We start from the raw sequence: 16732 nt of genomic DNA, 5'->3' as shown, positions 1-16732 counted from the left end.
GGCCAGGTGACCTTTGTCTGTCATTGTTTTGCTCCTCACACCTCACCCAGGGAGAAGGGGAAGAGGCTTAGTGCCTTACACCTGCCACTGGCTCTACTGTCGTAGTGCTGGGGTGCACTTGATTGTGGCGTGCCAAGGACGGTGGAGAAGGTCCCAGATGATTCATGTACACAGCCAACAGTTGGTAGATATTAGACACCTTACAGAGAGGGTGCATTTCATGCAGAAAGGTGCTCCAATCAGGACTTCTGGGGCCAATCACTGATTGCTGGAAGCAGTTTTGACCAATACTGATCACTATTTGAAGCTTTCTATTTATTATGTAGCATTATTTATTTATTTAACTATCTTTAACAACATTTTATATTGAGTACTGAGGCACTTGGGGACCTGCTGTACAAGAATACAGTTGAGTTTGCTGAAAACAACTGGTGAGGTTTTATTTAATAGAATTTTTTAAATCTGTCTTGTAGGACTGCACAATATGGTAAAATGAAAAATCATATTGTGAGAGATTATTTCAACAGATTGTGGTTGTGATATGATTTGTGATTAGTGGGAAGGATCATTTTGGCATCACAATTTTCATTTTCACATATTAAAATCATAAAGGATGTGATATTTGTTTGGGTCTGCGTCAAACAAACATGTTCTTACGTCTGGAGAACCAGATTTGTAGGTCAGTCAGGGAAGCACTTCATTATAATTCAGTTTTGTCACACAACCTTTTTACTTTTTTTACCATTTTTTACACTTTACCTTTATAGAAAAATTATAGCCTTTGTGATTCGGGTATTGCACTTGGCCATTTCAAGATTTAGATAATATTTTGATCCATTTTAGAGTCCTACTATGTAAAAAATAATGTGATATTGTTGTGATTTTAGCATCTAATTATTAAAAATGGTGTAGTGAAAGAACCAGAAAGTAATGACAAAGGAAAATAAAGAAAAAATACAAACTTTGTTGTTTTAAACAACCTATGTTGCCACTTGAGTATAAAGTTCTGAGTTTACAAGGTGCACCTGAATGCACCATGAAGCCCCTGTTAGGCACGACCGAAAGTGACACCAAAATGCAGCAGAGACTCTTATCAGAGTTTTTTCTCTTTTTTTTTTTGTTATGATTACATAAAGATTTTACCAGTGTGGCAGATGGCCTTCTGAGATTTACTTGCCAAACGGAAAAACCAACCTCATTTGTTGCTTCGTCATCTCATCGGCTCTTCTGACAGAGTCCACCGTTCAATCTATTTATGCCTAATCAATGGGGGCGTCACGATTTTTCCAAATCCACAATTTGGTTTGATTTTTCAATTCAACAATTTTTTTTTTAGCAGTCTTGATCGAGTTTTGATCATTGGTTTTATGCCCTGACAGCTGTCATTTACACTTTCAAATTATTCTGTTGAAACATCTAAAAAGTCTTTATGGTATCAAGTGAAGATATAACAGCTGGTAAGCTATACGCTGTGTCACGCTTGGAGTGTTTTTTCTTATTTGGACATGCGGTGAACATGGCAGGTTGGCAATTCTGGCTTTGATTTTGATTATTGAAACTCAAAGCTAATTTTTGATCAATTTTGGATTTAATCTTGAAATTGTGACACCCTGCTATTCAAACATCGGCGGATAATGATCGGCGACAGATCAACACCCTTCATCACGCACGCCGTGCATCACGATCCAGCAGCTTGAACCCCTGGCGGTCCTCATTTTAGCGTCTGCCATGTTGAAAAGAACCAGGACAAGCAGCTGCGATTGTAGATAACCGTAACAAAAGCGACGCCGGATTCCAAATGCGATATACGTTCGCGTGCGCAAGATAAATCAAACGCACCTCCAGTGAGTAAGGGGGATGGAGATGAAATGAAATACCCAAATGCTGCCTCCACCGGGGCCTGATTGAGTTCAGGTGGCTGGAAAGTGTCTCACCCAGGGCTAGTTGTCAGTGAAGGATCTGCTGTCTTCTCATCTGTCTGTGCTGCAGGGCTAACTGGTGAACATCGGGTGTGTTGCTTTGACGGATGTTTGTGTGCCTCCTGTGTTGCGGGGGGACGGGCCGTTGACACACTTCATATTTCAAAGGCAAGGTCTGAGGAAGAAATGAAGATTGATGCGGAAAAATGGCGCTGCAACTCATCGCCCATTCCATACATATATTATCATTTACACATACGTGACACCTTTGTGCATGTCTGTATGTCTATATATACATATGCATGGGCGGGATCCAAGGCGCCACACATATTCACGTGGAGGGTGGGGGGGGTTTCCTCTGTTATTAGAGCCATGTGATATAATTGCATTTGATCTCCAAATAAACAGGGAATCAGTCCATCTCCTTGGTGGAGATGGCAGATGTGATGGACGAGCACATTAGCGGCGAGGACAACATTAGATTTGCTCAAAATTATTGATCTTTTGTTTGTGAGCCAAGTCGGCGATAAATAACAGTGCATGGGAGATGTGACTCATTATCACCGTGCCAAAAGCCCGACAGACCTCTGTCAAAACACACTCTCCTTCCCCCCCCTCTCTTCCTCCTTCCTTTCATCTCCGTCACTACAAACCAATTTAATCTGTTTTTAATCCTTCCCTCTTTTCTGTCGCCGGTGCCTTTAATGCGAGGCCTCACTGTCACTATCTGATTCCCTTAAAATTTTAATCCTGCACTGATAACCCTGTATTATTACATATTACACACACACACACACACACACACACACACACGCAGGCGGCAGGACACTCACACATACGTACACATATACACATGCAAATATGTACACACAGCGTTTAGTGGCTCTCTCAGTGTTTTTATTCCTTTTTACCTTCTTAGTGAAGAAAAAATCCTTTTATCACACAATGGGTAATTTATATCCATTACCAGCGTTTTCAATCCTTTTCAGCGCGGCTGTCACTGCCTTTGGCACACTCGTGATTAATGTGATCTAATAATAGTCTGCCATTATATTTCCTTTAGTAAAACATGTACCAACATCCTATTCAGCTCCACGAAATTCATTGCCCCTTAAAATATTTTTTCCCCTTTTCGTTTGAAAGACAAGATTGCTGTTTTTTTTTTTTTCTCTCTCTCTCTCTCCTCCATCTCATTGCCTCCCAGGAGGTGATTATTTGTTGGGGAGGAGGAGGAGGTGGAGGTGGTGGTGGGGGGCATGAGAATGATGAGAGGTGCCATGATTCAAAGTGGTTTGTATGGATGCATTTGTGTGTGTGTGTGTGTGTGTTTGTCTGCAGGTTGGTTGGTTGGTTGGTGTGTGTGTGTGTGTGTGTGTGTGTGTGTGTGTGTGTGAGAGTGTGTGTGTGTGTGTGTGTTTGTGTGTGTGTGTGTGAGTGTGTGGTCGTCGCGCTGGTGGCGCAACATGGCCGCAGTGTTTTGGGAAGAGGTCGGGGACAGTTTCAGTTCAGGAGGATGATAGTTTGTTCTAGACAAAAAGAAAAAAAAACATATCTGGCATCGGAGCACGACTGATACTGGAATTTCCGGGTCAATACTGATAATTTTAGGGAGTAGAAAGATTCTGATATTGATAGATTGGACAATATTACAGCAATCCCTCAAATATGGTTATCAAACACCTGTCACAAGTAAACTTTTAATGGTATTCTGAATCATTTTAGAGCCGGACTGATACATCAGTCTGCCAATATTATCATCCTGATATATAAGTATCACTGTAGGTCTATATGTTGTCCAGAATGCACTAATTTGGAAACTTTTATTGATTTCTTCAAGTTCTACTTCCATTTTTAGTTATATCCTAGTTATTTATGATTACAAAGAATACCAGTGAAAGTTTTGAACAATAAAGTTTATTGTGAAACTGTAAATATCCTGCCTTCATTTACATATCTTTGTCAGAAGTGGTTTATAAGCACATTTGAGGGATAATATTGGCTTATATATTGGATTTGTCTTTTTTTTTTGACTCTGTTATATGGTTATCTTCATCAGCCCCCGAAATCCAATATCGGTCAAGAAAGGCCTACATATTTTTTTCTTTCTTTAGAACAAACTAATATCCCATAAACAGATGTTCTTTCTCCCTGGTTATTAGCATCAACCACAAAAATCCAGCATCAGTCTGCCTGTAACGATTAGAAATAAATATATAGAAAAACATAGAACAAACTTCTATTAAACTTGAATTAAGAAAAAGGATGACATATACACAAGATGTTGCCTATAAAACTAAAAAGATCAATAAATATAAGAATATTCTGCATTATGTTCTGTCAAAAAACACCAATACTGCCAATATTGGACAAATACTATCAGTCTGGCTCTATCTTACATAAGCCCACATTCATTTCATTTCTTACATTGTTTTGCACTTCATTTTTGTGTTTTTCTATTAATTTAAAAAGTTATTTAAACATTTTAACTGACAGACAGACTGATAATTAGGGCTGCAGGTAATTATTATCATTATTGATTAATCTGTTGATTATTTTCTCAAATAATCGATAAGTTGTTTGATCCATAAGATGTTTCCCAAAGCCCAAGATGATGTCCTCAGATGTCCTGTTTTGTCCTCAACCCAACAATATGTCAGAGAGGAGGAAAGAAACCAGGAAAAGTTCAGATTTAAGAAGCTAAAATCAGAATTTTGTTGTTGGTGTTTTTTCTTTAAAAAAAATACTCAAACCAATTTGTCTACTATCAAAATTGTTGGCAATTAATTTAATTGACAACTAATAGATTAATTGTTGTGGCTCGACTGTTTATGTTATAATCACTCATAATCAGTGATTTTGTAGACAACTGCCCCAACCTCTGATCACAAATAAATCCTTTTTTTTTCTTTTTGTCTGTCTTTCATTTTTTTCTTTCAGAGCAGGTAGTTTGGACTGGGTGATGGAGAGGAAAGATGCTCCCCATGGAATGTGCATAGGATTAGGTGTGTGTGTGTGTGTGTGTGTGTGTGTGTGTGTGTTGCCGGGGAGGTGGTCCAGCAATGGGCTCTGTTCCCTCCCAGCCGGACAGCCTGAGCCAGTCTGCCACTCATGGGGCACGTTTCAGACGGGGTGGTGCCAACGCTCACACACACACACACACACACACACACACACACACACACACACGTATGTATGAAGTCGTACATACACACACACACGCACACACACAATCCTGGCTCCCTCCCACAAAGAGGGTTAACCCTTACTGGGTTCTTAGACTTGTATCCAGGATGAACAGGTGGTCCCACAAAACATGGGCATCCATTTCCTCATGACTTATCCCAGTGTGTGTGTGAGTGTGTGTGTGTGTGTGAGGAGGGAGGGGTAGACAGACACACAGGGGGGAAGAGAGAAAAAGAGTACACACGATTGCGTAGCTTTCGAACACCTTTTGTATGTGTGTTGGTGTTGTCGGTGGCTGGTGTGCGCAGCAGCTTGCAGAGGGTCCCATCGCTGTGTGAAATTGACATCAGATGGCCGTCGTGACAAGAACAATATTACATCCAGCTTCCATTTAGCAAGGGACGGCTAATATATGTGCGCCGTTTGAACATTTGTTTGTGTGTGTGTTCCTCGGTACCTGACCCCAGAGTCTGACCGCACCAAACACAGCTGTCAACACTTTACATCCATGGTCTCCCCCCCCCTCCCCCTGCTTTATTTTTCCTCCTGAATCCCTCCATCCTGGATCCTTCCATTAAAGATAACTTGTATTGAGCCACATCTTATTCACTTCCCCACCTCCTCCTGTCTCAAGTGATCCCTTCCCAGCAGAGAAAATCGAAGGTAAACCACTTCTAAGGCAAAAAACGGAGCTCTTCCACTTTGGATGTTTTAAATATCACCCTGTGATGGGCGAGGAGATACAGGGGTGTGATGCTTCCTTTGGTAAAACACGTCAAAAAAAAAAAAAAGTTCCATGTTTAGCACCTGACCGCTGTGATAATGTAAGTAACACTCAGCGTCTGGCTGCAGCGACACATAGCTGAGACCTCCTCTTGCCTTTGATAGCTGCAGTCTTTCATGTCGGAAGGAAAACACACTCCGCTTTACTCCACTTTATTTGTTCTTTTGTGATTTTTCTGCGGCTCAGCCCCTCCGAAACCCCAGACACATGTGAAATAGACGTTTTGGAAAATATGAGTAAGTAAGCAAAGAGAGAAAAAAAAAAAAAGGGAGAAAAAGCGGAGAGCAGAATGGAGCTGAGGAGATAAACATAAACAGAGCAGAGAGAGAAAGAAAGAAGGTTTCTCTCTGAGTCAGCGGGTTTTAGTAAAGTCTGATTAAACGAGGTGGGAAACCGGTCGGGGTAGTAAATAACAGAGGTGTCAGAATGTTGCTTAATGACCTGGATATCTATTGCATGAAATATGTAGCTGCAGATCTAAGCAGGAGCTGTAGTTTCTTTTTTTCTTTTTTTTTTTTCCTTAATGCCTTAATGTGCACGGGGAGTTCAGATGTTTAAAACAACTTGCTGTGAGTGGAAAGCAAGTCCGCCTTCAGATAAGACAGATGAGACTTTGGTAACACTCAACTAATATTATGTCTACTCTTATTTAATGTACAGTAGATAATACTTTTTTAAACCTGAACCTACAGCTGAAGAGGCCTTCCACAGAAATTAACCACCAGCACCCAGTGAATGTTAATGTGTGGATGCTGGTGGGTGCTGTCTTAAAATACTTTTTTTTTTAATCTCCCGATCAGAATACTGATCAGATATTAATCTTGTATGAATGTGATATGGTTGCTATCATTAATGTATGGTGTATCTTAGGTTAAAAGAATTAGTCGTATGGTCCTGATTAGGGGGCAATAAATTGCGTTATATCAGATCAGTTGCGTACAAACCGATATGAGATCCACCATTTTTCCAAGGCATTTCCTACACTGGTATTGGTATCAGAACAACCCTATAAAATCCTCTGTTTCTCCATACTATAACTTTTTAAACTGTTGTTATTTCTGTCCATTCTGTACCTTCCTTTGCATGTCATGATTTCTTCTCCTTTTATTCCCGATAAAGTTGTTTTTTCCTCATCCTTAAAGATAGAGGATGTCGTATGCCGGACAGAGTGGAAAAAAGCCCTTTGTTATTCCAGACTATATGAATAAAATCAACCTGACTTAAAAAACCAAAAAAAAAACCAAAAAAAAAACCTCAGGCAATAACAGGTTTGCACATATTTTCTATTTGGTCACAGGACATTGTAAACAAATCATTTGCTATGCATGACTGGTCAGAGTTATTGCAACAATAATTACCTTATGCATTTGTAAAACTGGATATAACATGGGGCTGGACAGTGACATGATATTACATTTTATCTATGCTCAATGTATTTCAATGTATTATTAAATTAGAATTAAAATTCAGTCGTCCAAATGAATGATTTTAAATAAATTTCATGTTAACGCTGCTTTTGATATATGTGTGTGAAGAGTTTTGTGATGTCATGTAATACAAAGCAGTGACACAGCTCATTGGACTGGACATCAATTTCAGTTTTATTTGTGATTTTTCATATAAATAACATATATATGTATACATCAGTATCTGAAATATTCCTCTATATTGTGATGTTGATTTCAGCCATATTGCTGACCTTCACAATATGCAAAAGTAAATTAGACATCAATAGATCAGTACCCATCTCCCAGGTGTCTTAAAGGGACAGTCCAGATTTTTGAAGTGGGGTTGTATGAAGAATTTAACCATAATCAGTGTCAGCAGCATAACATATTTTAACCATTGGAAAAAATCAGTCTCAGTTAAAGTGTTTGCTATATTTAGAATATTTCCACCACTTTTCTTTGCTTCAGAGAACCTTTTCCGATGGGAAACTGTCGTTATATAAGTCAAATATCACTCTCCCTCCAAAACAACCAAACTTCATTGGAAAAAAACAGTAATTTTCATTTTTAATTAAAAAGTTGTAATTGTTGCTGGACTACCGCTGCCTCAGTTAGTTAGTTTGTTATTTCTTTGGTGTGTTATTCTGTGAATTTGGTGCAAATATCCTAAATATACTTAAACTGTAGGTGGCTTTTTAAGTGGTTTTCATGCTGACCCTGTCCTCAGCAGTACATTGTTTTGCTCCCTATTCTGGTACTCCTGCTGCTTCTCCAAAAATACACTGAACTCATACAACCGCACTCCTTACCCTTTTCATTCTGAATATTAATAATTATTTCACAATCTTGATATTTGGAGGCTTGTCACAGTAGTCTAGTGTTATTGGAATATTGGAGACAAAATGACAAGAAATCCTACTCTAAAAAGTTAATGACGTGTTTAAAAGCTTGAAGAGAAGTTGGTGGAGGAACAGTAGTAGGAGGTGGAGGAGGCGCGGAGAGCTGGAGGTACTCGCAGGTTATTGCAGCGCAGTCAGCAAGTGCAGCAGTGCAGCAGTCGATTCACCTTCCCCTCCTCTTTCCAGGGGGGGAAACCCCTTTCCTGAGGAGGGGATGCTCGAAGCAAAGAGAGAAGGGGAGGGGAGGGGAGGGGGAGCAGTGGTGGTGGCAGTGAACTCAGCACTTTCCTTATCTTCTCCCTCTCTCTCTCCCTGTCTGTGTCTCTCTCTCTCTCCCAGGGCTCCCTGATCAGCGCCGACCAGAAGCGGAGCTGAAGCTGAGGCCGGCTTAACGGGGCTAAGCACCACCATCATCACGCTGTCTAAGAAACCACCCCCACCCGCACCCACCGTCTGAGGTGACTAAGGGCTTTTGCTGGGAAGAGGAAGTACGGGAGGGAACGAGGGCAAGTGAGGTGGGGTGGGGGGAGGGGTTCAGGTATTTATTAGTGACGAGGAATTGGCAAAACTCAAGTGGAGGTGAAAAGGAAACAAGGGAGAAAAAAGGGGGAGAAAAGAGAGCAAAAAGGAGGCGGGGAGAGGGGGCTGTCTGCTGGGAGTGTGCAGCAGGTTACAGTTATGATGCAATCTGTATGGGGCGATGATGACGATCACTATGATGATGAGGATGATCATGATAATGACACTCACACACAGAGCAGTTGGCTGGGACGTCCGTTGTATGTGGATGTACAGAGGCCCTGCATGGGCATATGAACAGATAATTCCTATTTAATCCCATCAGTTATCCGTCGAAGTAGGGTTACTCTGTCTATCGTTATGTCCAAGCCCTTATCTCTTTTGTCATTCTTCCCTCGTGTCCAGAGCAGAAGCTTTGCACTGAGCATGGCCAAGGTTATGTAATATAGGTATGAGAGTGACTGGACTTGCATTCGAGGGCTTCAGAAGCAGGACAGGGGAGTGCAAAAAAGTGCAGCTGAAGTCTAGAAAGGTGAAGGGGAAGTTAGATTCTGATCATTTCTGCAGACTGAAGCGGATAATCCTGCCACAGGCCTGCGTGACCCAGGCCTGACGCTCTCTGGCATGCCCCGAGGACGCGAGGTTAGTTCACCTAGCAGCTATTTCTTGTCCAGCTGTGGAAATGCCTTTGCCATCATATCAGGAATATCTAGCCAAGGTGCGGATGAACATGTAGCATTTATCTGTTAATAGCAGGGACTATTACATGTAGTGATTTATTCCAGTTGATATTAAAGTGGGGATTGATTGCCATGCCGGGTTTGCATCTTAATGTAGAAGCATGACAGAGTCAGTGAACTCTTCTCCTCTCACGGCACCTTCCCTCATCCTTTCCTTCGCCAAATTTGGACACTGACACTAAATGGATGTGCCATATTTCAGATGTGAGTGGGAGGATATTTATATATATGTGTCTGTGTGTTAGTGTGTGTGCAGCTGTGTGTGGTTGTAAAGTGAGGCATTATGGCAAAAAAATGCCTGAATAATTTAGCACTCACATTATTTTCTAATGCCATTCTTTAGAATCTGACTGCGTCACTCTAACAAATGCGTGTGTCGGAAAGTTCAGGGGATTTTGTAGGGCGCCTGTGAACAGTGAGTGATGGCAACCAGCCGACTCTCTGCTCCCTCTTGTCTACCAACAGCTCCATGTGAGCCCCGCGCACCATATTCCTTTCTCCAAACTAACGCCATGGCGAATCGAAACAAAAAGGCCACATATTTTATTTATGTGTCAAAAGTGCGGTGAAAGGAGGGTAGGGAAGGAGGGAGCGGGGGCATATCACTCTATCCGTTTGGTTGATATCATTCCATCCTTGCGGATCAATTCTCCCAGACAGAGGGAGATGAGAAAGGAGCGAGCAGAAGAAGGAGGGGAGGGGAGGGGGAGGAAGGAGAGCTGAAATGGTGGTCGTATTGATTTGTCAAAGAAATACAGCGTTGCGTGTTTTGCTTAAACGTCCACATAAACCTGAGCTGTCAGAGGTGGGCGGGCATACACTGACATTTGGCCACACAGACATGGATTGTGGATTTTCTGCTTGGCTTAGCTGTACACAGTCTTACACATCAACCTCTTGTGGAAACGGGCAAAGTGGCCCCTGCTTGCTCAAAACCGTGCTTTGTGGTATCCAAAGTCCCAAATCTTCTACAAAAACTCCCTTAATTGGCCAAATTAACAAATTCCTTTAAACTTCTTATAGTTTTGTGACAAAAAGTCTTAACCCAGAACCCTCTTAGTAGCCTTTTTCAGTAGATATTGCTTAGACCTGGACAGTGTATGCTATGTTAGTTGCTAAATTCCCATTTATCTTTTATATGATCATGCTAGTAACCTACTGTGACAAAAAATATATACTGATGCAAAATATGTTGCACACTTGAACAGAGCGGACTTCCAGGCGTGCAGAAGGTTAAAATAATACTTTTTATTCTTCCTGGTAACACAGAAACACAAGCACATTTCAGTAACGTGGCGGCGTGCTGCAGGCTGGGGATACCGAATAACACGGGTATCTCATTGTATCCTCCATCACTATTAAACTTCCCTGACACCACAACATCTATTTAACAACATATAAACTTGCAAATACACTGATTATGTTCTTCAGGTTCATACAACTCATACACTAGCAGACTACAGGCGGTCATTTTGCGGTTTTTCCACAGTAATGGATTACTAGGTGAGGCACTACATTTCACGCTGACTTCCACTCACAACACTCTGATATAAATCTCACATTTGTGTTACTGATAGGCCATTACTTGCACACACATTATAATACATCTGTTCTGCTACTTTTACACGTCATTTTATCACTTTTGCTCACCTGGTAACACAGAAACCCAAGCACATTTCAGTAACGTGGCGGCGTGCTGCAGGCTGGGGATACCGAATAACACGGGTATCTCATTGTATCCTCCATAAAGGACCTCCAGGCTGCCCCAAGTGCCTGTGTGAGCTTTACTCCGTATAACCGCACATAAATCTACCAAAGTATTACAGTTGCTATTACCAGCGGAAACATACATCAGCTTATGAGTGAACTAAATAATATTCCACAATAATAAAAAATGATAATACATGAGGTAGGGGGGTGTCTCGTGCCCCTAAATATGTTGGCATTACTGTGGGCCCTACAAATACATAATAATTCTTGAGAAGTATGGAGCAATCCAGGGACCTCAGGGGTCTGTGTTTAACAGGTAAGTTCACTGATAGGCCTTTTCTACCAGCATGGAACCGGTTCCCTTTTGGTTTGCGCTCCTATTTTGGACTGTCTAGAACATTTCAACCAAAAATAAATTGGTCCTGGTTTTCCTTGACCTGAGGTGAAAACCAAAGTGAGGGTGTCCTATTCTACAGGCTGTTTGCAGTGTGCAATGGAGTCTTTTGATGACGTGTCCTTGATTATAAATGGTTCTGCTCAGAACTGTTGGAAACGTGGGCTGGTTCTCTAGACAGCCCTAATGGAACTTTTCCACCAAACCACTTTTGGTTCTTGAGCCAGTTCCATTCAGAATTGAGGGTTCAAAAACTTTGGTGCTATCTGGTGAACAAGCCTATGCTTGCACCAGTTTTGAGTGAAACCATTGTAATCAAGGAATCATGCACAATGTACAACCTTTTGAATGTGTCATTGCCCCACATTGAGTTCCCATGGAAGTCCTGCTATTTTTTTGGTTCCAGCTGGGAACCAACTTTTTGGATTCTGAACCAATTTATTCTTTGTGAAAACTCTCAGACAATTCAAAAAAAGGTGCTTGAATTGGCTGGTTCCATGTTGGTGAAATAGGCCAAGAATCTTTAGAAGAAACCAGATCAAAAGCCACAGTTAATTTGGTGAAAAAAACAACAACAACAACAACAAAATACTGTGCCAAATTCCAAAAATCATGTTGCATTCACATAACATCTACCTGTCCCAGCCACGTTTCAAGCTTCAATAGCAATCACAACTTCACACCACCCTAACCCAAATATTACCACAAGATTCAGGTCATAATAACAAATCTCCCTCCTAAAGTCTGTTTTTTAAACATGGCCATGCATCTGCAGCAGCTTAAGCCCGTCACATTCCTCACTTGTGAATAACTACAACAATCTTGGTAAGAGTGGAAAGGAAAGCATGTTGAGGTTATATCCTAGCACATTTTGTTAAGATATAACCCCAATTAAGACCACCCACGCAAAATTTAGCTGATCGTGGTGAAACTCTCCCATCTAGAAAAGACTAAGACAGCAACTTTGTGCTTAATTGGTTCAAGGAATCTGCCAGTGATCCTACAGTGTTTATCCACTCTCCAAAAATGAAGTCGGAGCGATATCTGACCATGGGGCAATAGAGAAAAGCCCTCTTCCACTCTGGGACTACATACCTGGCACAAGGACAAGAGCGGAGGGGGGGGGGGGGGGGGGGGGGGGGTGAAATTAAAGAGCAGTTAAAGAAAACTGGAGAAAAGAGCAGAGAGTGTGCACAGGGCCATAAAAGGGATAGTTTAACCATTGATCGAGAGCAGTGGTGGAAATGGCAGCTGTAAATCAATTTTATCTTGGAGCAGCTAAAGAGTGTTTTCTAATGAGGTTAATGCCACATAATGGCTAAATTCCTCTGCTTAAAAGATGCCCTCAAGGTGGTGGCGAGAGATAGATGTCGCCATGGAAAGCTTAACACCTCACCATTCAGCACCAAGCAGAGGGATGCCTTTTTTGCTTTCAGGGAGATCGTATCTTAAATGATGTTAAACCTTTATTCATTAGAAGGTTTCAGGGGGTCATTATATCATCCAGTACACCTTTGTCTAGACAGCTTGTTTTATCGATACACAGATACATCTGCGGCTGAGATTGGGCATTTAGTAAATTATTCAGTCTGTGTTGTCCTCTTCCAACATGATGAGTTCCTCCCTGATCGCATTTGTGAAAAACTGTATCAATCAAATTCGAGCAACTAAGAATACCGCTGAATACCACTCATGCATCTGAGTGCTGGGGCAGCAGGTATGCCCAACTGAACCAGGCCGGGTACTGCCACTGAAAAGACAAACTGACCCAGCTGTAATAGATTATAAATCAAGCTGACCTCGAGCAAATAATAGTGTTTATAAAATCCTTTATATTAGGGAGGATGAGGCCTGACTGGTGGAGAGCAGAGGACAGCAAGTACCGCATCCATGCACACAGGTTTTTCCAAAAATGAATGTCCATCCACAGAATCAAACATGCACCAGGATTAAACTATTAAAATATATTTAATCCACCCATCTTTTTCCGAAAGTGTATCCAAGTCTGGGTCAAGGCCATGGCTAAATAAGTAGCCTTGCTGACTTGTTCCTGGCCTGGGAACCAGACGAATCTGCGAGCTCACGTTTCATTTGCTCTGGCAGATACATCTAACACACCTTCCGCTTCAGAGTGATTTCCACCCATCCTGGGTCTCTTTAGGGCCAATCACAACTGTTTATTTAAAGGCACAGCAACCAATCCTGGAGAAAGATAGTTGATTATTGAGTGAATCTTGATGTTGTTAAATTACTGATGCTATGCGGCTTGAAGATTATTATTCCCAGGTTGTCAAATGCTGATGTTTTGGGAATAAGACTCGACAATCAACTATCTTACCGAACTGTGATTGTCCAAAGTCTCCTGTCATGGGCTAGATTTTCTCGAGCCTGAAACAGAACCAAAAGGTGGAACAGAAGTAGTTTTGTCTAAAACCACTTATTACATTATAAGGTTCTTATGGTGGAACTTTTTCATAACAACGCCGAAAATTAACTGCTGACCCCAGCTTTGATATGAGGCAAGACTAATGCAGTGACTTAAAACATTTTGAGCACAACCCACCAGGCTCACAAAGCTTTTTCTTGCCTCAACTGTTTGTGACTAGACAACCATATTTTTCCTGCTTGAATATGGACTGAGCACTTCCGCAACTTGCATTTGTCAATGCTACGTCACATGTTTTGCTGTTCCATTTGGTTGCAGGTGCAGTTCGTTTGGTTGTACGTCTAATCAGTTGGCAAAAATGAATTGAGAGATTACAGCCTAATTCACATTTGTGAATTGGTGTGGTGATGCCAGGCTAACTTGTCCCAAGATGCATCATTCAGATCTCTTTGGGAGAACCTGTGGTATTCCCAGGCCCTCAAGTGTCATTTGGTCTGCCCTGGGGTCTCTTCCAATATGGACGTACCTGAAATACCTCCACAAGGAGGTGGCCAGGAGACAACCTGATTAGATATCTCAAACCAACCCAGCTGGCTCTTTCTTGAAACTCCTTCTGGGTATCTGGTCCTCCTAGTTAAATTAAATCAACAGAACCACACTTTAAGCAACAACACTGAGGTTAGCAAAGTGGGCATTATGTACTCAGTGGCTCTGCCAATACTGGACTTAAATTTCAAATATTTAGTCTATTAAGGTCCCCTGCAGGTCTAGTTGTGAATAAAAAGAGCCTCAGAAACTGTCCTTTGACCGTGGAACATTTCGTCAAAATGTCACATTAAAATGATTTTAGTATAGAAGGTTTAAATGTTGGTATATCAACTCTCCGAAACTGTGCCGTGGCAGAGGTTCAAAAAGACACATCTAATTTTGCTCAAAAAACCCCAGACCTGAGCCAAGGGTGAAGTACTACTTTGAGTATTCAAAGACAATGTTTCTTGTGTGTGTGTCTTGACCAGACACAAATATACAGGGCTTTACTGAGTGCATACAAGCTTGAACGGTTGACAGTTGTGGAATTAAATGGGTGGACGAGTTTTCAAAAAGCCAAGAATGTTGGTTCCAAACCGGAGCTTGTCCAAAGGTAATTACAGTGTGCAAAACACAAACATAATACAAGCAAACGTCAGCTACTGGTGGTTGGTCAGCAAGCATCTTTATTTTTACAGTTTTGTCTCCCAAATGTGCTCCTCTGCACCTCTTCCTGAGTTGGGGGCACAGGGAGGAACAGGCAGGAGGAGGAAGCTTTGAGAGTCGACAACTGGTAGGAACCACAACCGATGCGTGCAGGGATTCCCAAAGCATCCGGTATCAAGACTAATCACAAGTTAGCTAGCTAGCATGTCAGCGGACGCAGACGTGTTGAAATATTGCATTACACAAATTACATTAGATAGTAATGGAGGCATAAGGAATCCTCTTTGTCTTCGGCAAGAGTGATCTGAGGAGTCTGTAAGCTGTAAACTAGACTCCACTAGAGCGTTGTTGACGTAAAGCATCTCACAATCAGCAAGTGATGTGGAGACGCTGTGGATGCACTGCATTATGGGAGAGGCTTGGAGGGCTTGAAGGAATTTCCGGTATTAAGGAATTCCGAATGATATCCATCACATTGGTGGTGGATGCAGGCTATTTAAAATTATATTTAGTCCAACACTGACCATATATATCAATCTAACCATATTATACTCATTCACTGCCAACATTAGAATGGCAAATGAATAAAACAGACAGAGGATATGCAAAAAAGATAATGCAATCATACAACACAGTGCTTTAAAACCACTTTGGTGTGTGTGCGTGTGTCTGCATGGAAAAAAAATGAGCACAACCAGCGTGCAGCATGAAACTTAAGGAAAGTTCATCTCCACAGACCTCTAGCATTGATCACTGGGGCCCTAAAGCTATTATCATGATCTAATTAGGTTTAACATAAGTCTGTGTCACGGCCCGGTGCAAGGCTCCCTTGTCCCCAATTCCACACTTTCACAGCATCCCTATATAAAAATAGAACACATGTGCCACACATACAGTACATGCTGTGAATGCTAATACTTTTTTCTTTTTTTTTTCTTTACCAGTTACACTGAGATCCACTTTAATGTCAGACAGAGGTCTACAGCAGGGAGAAATGATGTAATTCAGGACAATGAACAAGTGTGGGATAATCTCCCAGCAGGTTCCTGTCTCTCCTCGATGCATGTTATTACAAACCATCAAAGAGAAATTGGTGTAATTAGTTTAAAATGACAATTTGGAGAATATTGTTTTTTCCAAACCTTACTATACAAACATAGTGTCACTCCAGGAAACAAAAGACAGGACACGCTGTATGCTTTGGATCACCAATTATTTTAAAAACTTATAATTTCTGCTGTGTCTCATAATTCTCAAAATGATGCAATCTATGCACATTGTTCATGCAATCAACAATATAGTGTAGCCATAGTGATATTTATTTGGAAAACATATAATTTTCTTATTGGTGCCCATGTGGAATAGCCTGCTGCTTGTGTTTGATTTTAACAGTTTGATATTTGATCTGTTCTCTGCTCTGAAAACATCAACTTACATGCCTCATAAACTGAGTCTGCTGATTTTAACCAGTTCTTGTCCACTCTACTGGCTATGCTGTCAAAAATGTAATAAGTAATGAGGCTATTTTAATTCTACTGAAACCCATTACATATAGT

General features: G+C 41.3%; 1 protein-coding gene across 2 annotated transcripts in view; it reads left to right on the top strand.

Annotated features, from left to right (window-relative positions):
- The window catches only part of znf536 (zinc finger protein 536), a 297735-nt gene that overhangs the window by 59884 nt on the left and 221119 nt on the right, over positions 1–16732 (top strand). For both annotated transcript variants that reach the window (XM_084722068.1, XM_084722069.1), the window contains exon 3: positions 8573–8691. The gene's annotated coding sequence lies outside the window, so the exon portion shown is untranslated. The remainder of the gene's footprint in view (positions 1–8572; positions 8692–16732) is intronic.

The sequence above is a fragment of the Lutjanus erythropterus genome, chromosome 1 (genome assembly GCF_056507025.1).
Source record: "Lutjanus erythropterus isolate fLutEry1 chromosome 1, fLutEry1.hap2, whole genome shotgun sequence".
In the NCBI taxonomy this organism is placed as follows: Eukaryota; Metazoa; Chordata; class Actinopteri; order Lutjaniformes; family Lutjanidae; genus Lutjanus; species Lutjanus erythropterus.
Note: the sequence above shows the minus strand (reverse complement) of the source record. Positions and strands in the feature narration are given on the sequence as shown.